Consider the following 11097-nt stretch of genomic DNA (forward strand, 5'->3'; position numbering starts at 1 on the left):
ATTTCCTTCATGGTTTGGTTTTTGTCTTTCGTTTTGCATTTTGTTCATGTCATGCATTTCATACCATGTCATCATGTGCATCTCATTTGCATTCATGTTCGTCTCATGCATCCGGTCATTTTCCCCTTTGTCCGTTTCACGATCCGACACTCCCACATGCACCTATTGCACCCCTCAAATCTCATTTCGTGAGTGGGGGAAAAACATTCTCGGAAGGGGTCGAGATTTGTCGAGTGTCCTTGGTACATCACCGATAGGCCGCCTATCAAATTTAGCTCCATATGGAGGTCGTTTGATGCCCCAACGATTAACGGGGTAACCGCAAAAGCCTTTCTCTCTTTGCAGCCAAACACCCCTCCAAAACAGCCCACTAACCCATCTAAACCCCCTCCATGCTCTCCTTTGTTAGACCACGATCATGTTGGCGAATACCGCACCTCATTTGGACTCTCCTAGCTCCCTATACCTATAAACTAGCCCCCCCTCCGAAATTTCTGGGCAAAACCCTAGTCTTCTTCATCCTCGCGCCGCCGGACACGTCCACGCCGCACCGGACATGTCCGCCACCGACTTCCAACCAATCCACCGCTGCCACGTGTCCCCCGTGCCTCCTCTCTCTCCTCCTCACCGCCAGGCCCGCCGGGGCCCGAGGCCGGCCCGCCCCGGGCCGCCTCGCCCCGCGCACCCCGCGCCCATCCCGCCGGCCACCGCCTCCATGTCGCCCGCGCGCCGCCACCTTTCACCCGCGCCTCCACTGCCGCCCGACGCCACCGGTCGCCGCCAGTGTCCATAGCCGCCGCGGCCGCGCCTCCCCGTCGCCGCCTTGCCTCGACCCGGACCGGATCCGACGAGATCCGCCCGAAGTGCCTCGTCCCCACCTCGCCGACCCTCTCCTCGGCCAACTCCGGCGAGACCTCCAGCCGGATCCGAGGAAGTGGATCAGATCCACCACTCCCTCCATCCAAATGGCCTCTCTGCGCTCGGGATCCCTCCGTCCCGCTTGTCCTCGTCTCGCGTTGACTTCTCACGAGGGTAAAATTCCACAATCCCGAAATCTGTAACATCATGTCATATGTCCATGCCCGTGACTCTGTTTTGCACACATGATATATAGAAATGTTTGCCTCGTGATGCTCTTCACGTTAGCTGCATTTTCATGCATGTTACTGTCCATATTGATGGCCTAATCCTCGTTGCAAAAGTGCTATATGATGTTGTCTGCTAGAATTTAACAGAACTAGTTGATTTGTCATTTTCAATGCATTTTGTGTGTGCATCCTATGAGCATGATGTCTATATGTTTTATGAGCTTCATCATGCCATATTTACATAAGTGCAAGCCTTGTATTTTTAGGAGCTATGTGGTGACTAGCAGAAGCATGAAAAGTAGGCTTCATGATGTTGCTGTTTTCAGACACTTGGTGATTTTGCTAAGTCATTTCCTGTTATATTTTGATGCTAACTAAACTTGTTGCTACTGATGACTACTACACAACCTTCTTCTTGTAGACATTGTTGGGCCTCGAAGTGCAGAGGTTTGTAGGACAGTAGCAAATTTCCCTCAAGTGGATGACCTAAGGTTTATCAATCCGTAGGAGGCGTAGGATGAAGATGGTCTCTCTCATGCAACCCTGCAACCAAATAACAAAGAGTCTCTTGTGTCCCCAACACACCCAATACAATGGTAAATTGTATAGGTGCACTAGTTCGGCGAAGAGATGGTGATACAAGTGGTATATGGATAGTAGATAAAGGTTTTTGTAATATGAAAATATAAAAACAGCAAGGTAACTAATGATAATAGTGAGCGTAAACGGTATTGCAATGCGTTGAAACAAGGCCTAGGGTTCATACTTTCGCTAGTGCAAGTTCCCTAAAAAATAATATCATAATTGGATCACATAACTATCCCTCAACATGCAACAAAGAGTCACTCCAAAGTCACTAATGGCGGAGAATGAACGAATAGATTATGGTAGGGTACGAAACCACCTCAAAGTTATTCTTTCCAATCAATCTGTTGGGCTATTCCTATAGGTGTCACAAACAGCCCTAGAGTTCGTACTAGAATAACACCTTAAAACGCAAATCAACCAAAACACTAATGTCACCTAGATACTCCAATTTCACCTCAAGTATCCGTGGGTATGATTATACGATATGTGTCACACAATCTAAGATTCATCTATTCAACCAGCACATAGAACATCAAAGAGTGCCCCAAAGTTTCTACCAGAGAATCATGACTAAAACATGTGCCAACCCCTATGCATAGGTTCATGGGAGGAACCCGCAAGTTGGTCACCAAAACATACATCAAGTGAATCACGTGGTATCCCATTGTCACCACAGATACGCACGACAAGACATACATCAAGTGTTCTCAAATCTTTAAAGACTCAATCCAATAAGATTACTTCAAAGGGGAAACTCAATTCATTACAAGAGAGAAGAGGGGGAGGAGAAACATAAGATCCAACTATAGCAAAGCTCGCGATACATCAAGATCATGCCAAATCAAGAACACGAGAGCGAGAGATCAAATACATAGCTACTAGTACATACCCTCAGCCCTGAGGGAGAACTACTCCCTCCTCGTCATGGAGAGCACCGGGATGATGAAGATGGCCACCGGAGAGGGATTGCCCCCTCCGGTAGGGTGCCGGAACGGGTCTAGATTGGCTTTTGGTGGCTACGGAGGCTTCTGGCGGCGGAACTCCCGATCTATTGTATGTTCTGGAAGTTTAAGGGTACGTGAGTATATATGGGTGCAGGAAGTACGTTGGTGGAGCTTCGGATGCCCCATGAGGTAGGGGGCGCGCCCTAGAGGGGGGGCGCCCCCCACCCTCGTGAGCACCTCCCTTGGCTCCTGACATGGGGTCCAAGTCCATCTGGTAGCTTTCCTTCCAAAAATAACTTCTCCAGTTGATTTCGTTCCGTTTTGACTCCGTTTGATATTCCTTTTCTTCGAAACACTGAAATAGGCGAAAAACAGCAATTCTGGGATGGGCCTCCGGTTAATAGGTTAGTCCCAAAAATAATATAAAAGTGGATAATAAAGCACAATATTGCCCAAAACAGTAGATAACATAGCATGGAGTAATAAAAAATTATAGATACGTTGGAGATGTATCAAGCATCCCCAAGCTTAATTCCTGCTCGTCCTCGAGTAGGTAAATGATAAAAACAAATTTTTTGATGCGGAGTGCTACTTGGCATAATTTCACTGTAATTCTTCTTAATTGTGGTATGAATATTCAGATCTGAAAGATTCAAGACAAAAGTTCATATTGACATAAAAATGATAATACTTCAAGCATACTAACTAAGCAATTATGTCTTCTCAAAATAACATGGCCAAAGAAAGTTCATCCCTACAAAATCATATAGTTTAGTCATGTTTCATTTTCGTCACACAAGAATTCTCTCATCATGCACAACCCCGATGACAAGCCAAGCAATTGTTTCATACTTTAGTAATCTCAAACCTATAAACTTTCACGCAATATATGAGCGCGAGCCATGGACATAGCACTATGGGTGGAATAGAATATAATGAAGGGGGTTATGTGGAGAAGACAAAAAAGGAGAAAGTCTAACATCAACGAGGCTAATCAATGGGCTATGGATATGCCCACCGCTTGATGTTAATGTAAGGAGTAGGGATTGCCATGCAACGGATGCACTAGAGCTATAAATGTATGAAAGCTCAACAAAAGAAACTAAGTGGGTGTGCATCCAACTTGCTTGCTCACGAAGACCTAGGGCACTTGAGGAGGCCCATTGTTGGAATATACAAGCCAAGTTCTATAATGAAAATTTCCCACTAGTAAATGAAAGTGACAAAACAAGAGACTCTCTATCATGAGGATTATGGTGCTACTTTGAAGCACAAGTGTGCCAAAGGATAGTAGCATTGTCCCTTCTCTCTTTCTCTCGCATTTTTTCATTTTTTTGGGCCTTCTCTTCTTTTTTTATGGCCTTTCTATTTTTTGGGCCTTCTCTTTTTTTATGGCCTTTCTCTTTTTTATTCCTCACTTGGGACAATGCTCTAGAAAAATGATGATCATCACACTTCTATTTTTTGACAACTCAATGATTACAACTCGACACTAGAACAAGATATGACTCTATATGAATGCCTCCGGAGGTGTACCGGGATTGCGATGAATCAAGTGTGACATGTATGAAAAATTATGAACGGTGGCTTTGCCACAAATACGATGTCAACTACGTGATCATGCAAAGCAATATGACAATGATGATGCGTGTCATAATAAACGGAATGGTGGAAAGTTGCATGGCAATATATCTCGGAATGGCTATGGAAATGCCATAATAGGTAGGTATGGTGGATGTTTTCAGGAAGATATAAGGAGGTTTATGTGTGAAAGAGCGTATCATATCACGGGGTTTGGATGCACCGGCGAAGTTTGCACCAACTCTCAATGTGAGAAAGGGCAATGCACGGTACCGAAGATGCTAGCAAGGATGGAAGGGTGAGAGTGCGTATAATCCATGGACTCAACATTAGTCATAAAGAGCTCACATACTTATTGCAAAAATCTACAAGTGATCAAAAACCTCGGCACTACGCGCATGCTCCTAGGGGGATAGATTGGTAGGAAAAGACCATCGCTCGTCCCCGACCGCCACTCATAAGGAGGACAATCAAATAACACCTCATGTTTCAAATCTGTTACATAACATTTACCATACGTGCATGCTAAGGGACTTGCAAACTTCAACACAAGCATTTGTCAATTTCACAACTACTCAACTAGCACGACTTTGATATTATTACCTCCATATCTCAAAATAATCATCAAGCATCAAACTTCTCTTAGTATTCAAAACACTCATAAGAGAATTTTACTAATCTTGAACACCTAGCATATTAGGATTATTTAAGAAAATTACCATGCTATTAAAGACTCTCAAAATAATCTAAGTGAATCATGATAGTTCATTAATTTCTACAAAATAAAACCACCACCGTGCTCTAAAAGATATAAGTGAAGCACTAGAGCAAATGACAAACTACTCTGAAAGATATAAGTGAAGATCAATGAGTAGTTGAATAATTATGCAACTATGTGAAGACTCTCTAACATTTAATAATTTCATATCTTGGTATTTTATTCAAACAGCAAGAAAAGCAAAATAAAATGTCATTCTAAGAATGGAAAACATCATGTGAAGAAGCAAAAACTTAGGATCAACCGAAACTAACCGATAGTTGTTGAAGAAGAAAGGTGGGATGCCAACCGGGGCATCCCCAAGCTTAGATGCTTGAGTCTTATTGAAATATTATCTTTGGATTCCTTGGGTATCCCCAAGCTTGAGCTTTTGTGTCTCCTTAATTCCACTCATATCACGGTCTCCCTAAATCTCAAAAGCTTCATCCACACAAAACTCAACAAGGACTCGTGAGATAAGTTAGTATAAACCATTGCCAAAACCTTATCATACTCTACTGTAGCAAATCACTAATTATTACTCAACATTTCATACTAAATGTATCTGCATATTTAATAGTCCCATCCTCAAATAGAATCATTAAAGAAGCAAACACATGCAAACAATGCAAACATAACAGCAATCTGCCTAAACAGGACAGTCTGTAAAGAATGCAGCAACATCCATACTTCCCTAGCTCCAAAAATTATGAAAGAAAATTCCCACTGTAGTAAATTTATCAGAGCTTATATGAAAAAGGTTTCAACATTTTATCACATTCTGACTTTTCTAGGGAATTATTGCAACAGCGGTAAACTTTCTGTTTTTAAACAGCCACATGTGGACTAGTAAAATAGGCATAGTAAAGGCTATCAATGCCACTTTTATTGAAATAAAAGATGAAAAACAGTGTTATAAATAACAGCAAGCAAATATTAACAAAATAAAATTGACTCTCCAAGCAAAACACATATCATGTGGTGAATAAAAATATAGCTCCAAGTAAAGTTACCGATGAACGAAGACGAAAGAGGGGATGCCTTCCGGGGCATCTGCAAGCTTAGGCTCTTGGCTATCCTTGAATATTACCTTGGGGTTCCTTGGGAATCCCCAATCTTAGGCTCTTGCCACTACTTATTCCATAATCCATCGAATCCTTACCCAAAACTTGAAAACTTCACAACACAAAACTTAACAGAAAACTCATAAGCTCCGTTAGTATAAGAAAATAAATCACCACTTCAAGGTACTGTAATTAACTCATTCTTTATTTATATTGGTGTTAAACCTACTGCATTCTAACTTCTCTATGGTTTATAAACTATTTTACTAGCCATAGATTCATCAAAATAAGTAAACAACACACGAAAAACAGAATCTGTCAAAAACAGAACAGTCTGTAGTAATCTGGATCAAACGTATACTTCTGGAACTCATAAAATTCTCAAATAAATTTCTGGACCTTAATAATTTATCTATTAATCATGTGCAAAAATAATTAACTAAATAGCACTTTCCAAATAAAAATGGCAGCAATTCTCGTGAGCGCTAAAGTTTCTGTTTTTGACAGCATGATCAACAAGACTTTCCCCAAGTCTTCCCAAAGGTTCTACTTGGCACAAACACTAATTAAAAGCATGAAAACTCAATCATAACAGAGGCTAGATAAATTATTTATTGCTAAACAGGAGCAAAAAGCAAGGAACAAAAATAAAATTGGGTTGCCTCCCAACAAGCGCTATCGTTTAACGCCCCTAGCTAGGCATGATGATTTCAATGATGCTCACATAATGGATAACAACTGAAACATAAATAGAGCATAATGAAGAATATGACTAGCACATTTAAGTCTAAGCCACTTCCTATGCATAGGGATTTTGTGAGCAAACAACTTGTGGGAACAAGAATCAACTTTCATAGGAAGGTAAAACAAACATAACTTCAAAACTTTAAGCACATAGAGAGGAAACTTGATATTATTGCAATTCCTACAAGCATATATTCCTCCCTCATAATAATTTTCAGTAGCATCATGAATGAATTCAACAATATATCCAGCACCTAAAGCATTCTATTCATGATCTACAAGCATAGAAAATTTATTACTCTCCACATAAGCAAAATTCTTCTCATGAATAATAGTGGGAGCAAACGCAACTAAATAACTATCATGTGATTGAAAATTAAGATCAAGATGACAAGCTTCATGGTTATAATTATTATTTAAAGCATACGTGTCATCACAATAATCATCATAGATAGGAGGCATGCTTTCAACATAATAAATTTGCTCATCAAAGCTTGGGGGACAGAAAATATCATCTTCATCAAACATAGCTTCCCCAAGCTTGTGGCATTTCATATCATTAGCATCATAGGTATTCAAGGAATTCATACTAACAACATTGCAATCATGCTCATCATTCAAATATTTAGTGCCAAACATTCTAATGCATTTTTATTCTAGCACTTGAGCACAATTATCGGAATCCTTATTCTCACGAAAGACATTAAAAAGATGAAGCATATGAGGCATCCTTAATTCCATTTTTTATAGTTTTCTTTTATAAACTAAACTAGTGATAAAACAAGAAACCAAAAGACTCGATTGCAAGATCTAAAGATATACCTTCAAGCACTCACCTCCTCGGCAATGGCGCCAGAAAAGAGCTTGATGTCTACTACACAACCTTCTTCTTGTAGACGTTGTTGGGCCTCGAAGTGCAGAGGTTTGTAGGACAGTAGCAAATTTCCCTCAAGTGGATGACCTAAGGTTTATCAATCTATAGGAGGCGTAGGATGAAGATGGTCTCTCTCAAGCAACCCTGCAACCAAATAACAAAGAGTCTCTTGTGTCCCCAACACACCCAATACAATGGTAAATTGTATAGGTGCACTAGTTCGGCGAAGAGATGGTGATACAAGTGGTATATGGATAGTAGATATGGGTATTTGTAATATGAAATTATAAAAACAGCAAGGTAACTAATGATAAAAGTGAGCGTAAACGGTATTGCAATGCGTTGAAACAAGGCCTAGGGTTCATACTTTCGCTAGTGCAAGTTCCCTCAACAATAATATCATAATTGGATGACATAACTATCCCTCAACATGCAACAAAGAGTCACTCCAAAGTCACTAATAGCGGAGAACGAACGAAGAGATTATGGTAGGGTACGAAACCACCTCAAAGTTATTCTTTCCAATCAATCTGTTGGGCTATTCCTATAGGTGTCACAAACAACCCTAGAGTTCGTACTAGAATAACACCTTAAGACACAAATCAACCAAAATCCTAATGTCACCTAGATACTCCAATGTCACCTCAAGTATCCGTGGGTATGATTATACAATATGCGTCACACAATCTCAGATTCATCTATTCAACCAGCACATAGGACCTCAAAGAGTGCCCCAAAGTTTCTACTGGAGAATCACGACGAAAACATGTGCCAACCCCTATGCATAGGTTCATGGGCGGAACCCGCAAGTTGATCACCAAAACATACATCAAGTGAATCACGTGGTATCCCATTGTCACCACAGATACGCATGGCAAGACATACGTCAAGTGTTCTCAAATCTTTAAAGACTCAATTCGATAAGATTACTTCAAAGGGGAAACTCAATTCATTACAAGAGAGAAGAGGGGGAGGAGAAACATAAGATCCAACTATAGCAAAGCTCGCGATACATCAAGATCGTGCCAAATCAAGAACACAAGAGCAAGAGATCAAACACATAGCTACTAGTACATACCCTCAGCCCTGAGGGAGAACTACTCCCTCCTCGTCATGGAGAGCACCGGGATGATGAAGATGGCCACCGGAGAGGGATTGCCCCCTCCGGCAGGGTGCCGGAACGGGTCTAGATTGGCTTTTGGTGGCTACGGAGGCTTCTGGCGGCGTAACTCCCGATCTATTGTATGTTCTGGAAGTTTAAGGGTCCGTGAGTATATATGGGTGCAGGAAGTACGTTGGTGGAGCTTCGGATGCCCCATGAGGTAGGGGGCGCGCCCTAGAGGGGGGGGGCACCCCCCACCCTCGTGAGCACCTCCCTTGGCTCCTGACATGGGGTCCAAGTCCATCTGGTAGCTTTCCTTCCAAAAATAACTTCTCCAGTTGATTTTGTTCCGTTTTGACTCCGTTTGATATTCCTTTTCTTTGAAACACTGAAATAGGCAAAAAACAGCAATTCTGGGCTAGGCCTCCGGTTAATAGGTTAGTCCCAAAAATAATATAAAAGTGGATAATAAAGCCCAATATTGCCCAAAACAGTAGATAACATAGCATGGAGTAATCAAAAATTATAGATACGTTGGAGACGTATCAGCTACCATGAGACCCATGCCCATTTTGAGATAGTTCAGTAAGAGTGTTTTGAATATGTGGCATTGCTATATCCATTCATGCCTCTGGTTGCAATTATGGAGAACCCTAGCTTGTCATTACCATGCTCTACGTTTGCTAAATATTATTTCTGGCAGATTGTTAACATGAGATTCAACTTTCCCACGAGTGTTGCTAGTGATATACCCTATGAACTTTCTCTTGCCATGCTTAGCTTCTTGAACATGTCTACTTATTATTGGTTACCTTGTTATGCCCTGAAATGCCTTGTGGTGAGTGGCATGAGCTTGCAAAGTTGCTATCATGAATCTTTTCCTGCCATGCTCTGTTTTTCTTCCAAGTCTGAAACTGATCATATAAGTTGCCATGTTTGCATGGGTGCCACATCATTTTCCATGCATCTTTGGGTAACATTCTAAACATTGTTTTATTTTATGTCTTTAGTACTAGCATGCCATGCCTTTGTTTTCCATGATATGTTCCTGTAGTATGTTGTTTGCTAGCTCTAAACATTGCTTCCTGATGTTGTTTTGACATGTTTAGTATTTTCTCCAAGTCTGTGAATTTGTTATCATTTGCATTTTTGCCATGCTATTTTTAGCTTGTTCTAGTGAGTTCTAGCAGGAGCTCAGTGTTCATGATTTGTGGAGCTTCACCTATACGTTAAGGCCATGTGCTTTGTTGCTATGTAGGAGTGCTGTAGCATAGTTTCTTGTTGTGTGCTAAGTGCTATGATGCTGTTAATCGCAGATTTGCGTCATTCTTGTGTTGCTTGTCATTTGCAAACCGTGCATTCGTTTCCGGTGATCCTTATATCGATTTCGACCGAAATCACCTCATCTTTCCAGCGGCACACTTGGTTTTCCAAGTTGATGCCTTGATCATTCTCTTCCTTCCGGAGTACCCATATCCATTTCACATCATACATTGCATTCCATGCCATGTATTGCATCATGTTGCTTGTGCATTGCACCGTGATTGCTTGTTGTTCCCTTGCTTGTGTTCTTGTTTTGGGTAGAGCCGGGAGACGAGTTCGTGAATGAAGAACCTGTTGAGTACGCTAACGAGGAGCAAGATTTCGACAACTTTGAGAACTTTGTAGGCAAGATGACCATTACCCGCATATCACTTCTATCTTTGCTTGCTAGTTGTTCGTTCTGTCACTATGTCGCGCTACCTACCACTTGTTTATCATGCCTCCCATATTGCCATGTCAAGCCTCTAACCCACCTTCCTAACAAACCGTTGTTTGGCTAAGTTACCGCTTTTGCTCAGCCCCTCTTATAGCGTTGCTAGTTGCAGGTGCCTTGCAGGTTGTTCCATGTTGGAACATGGATATGTTGGGATATCACTATATCTCTTATTTAATTAGTGCATCTATATACTTGTCAAAGGGTGGAAGGCTTGGCCTTCTGCTCGGTGTTTTGTTCTACTCTTGCCTCCCTAGTTTCACTCATACCGGTGTTATGTTCCTTGATTTTGGGTTCCTTACACGGTTGGGGTTATGGGCCCCTTGACAGTTCACTTTGAATAAAACTCCTCCAGCAAGGCCGAACCTTGCTTTTACATTTGCCTAACAACCTAAGCCTTTTTCCATTGGGAGTTGCAACCCCAAGGGTCATCTTTATTTAACCCCCCCGGGGCCAGTGCTCCTCTGAGTGTTGGTCCGAACCGGGCAACCTGCGGGGCCAGCTCGGGGAAACTCGAGGGTTGGTTTTACTCGTATCTTGACCCATCCGGTGTGCCCTGAGAACGAGATATGTGCATCTCCTATCGGGATTTGTCGGCA

The sequence above is a fragment of the Triticum urartu genome, chromosome 4, assembly GCF_003073215.2.
Source record: "Triticum urartu cultivar G1812 chromosome 4, Tu2.1, whole genome shotgun sequence".
In the NCBI taxonomy this organism is placed as follows: domain Eukaryota; kingdom Viridiplantae; phylum Streptophyta; class Magnoliopsida; order Poales; family Poaceae; genus Triticum; species Triticum urartu.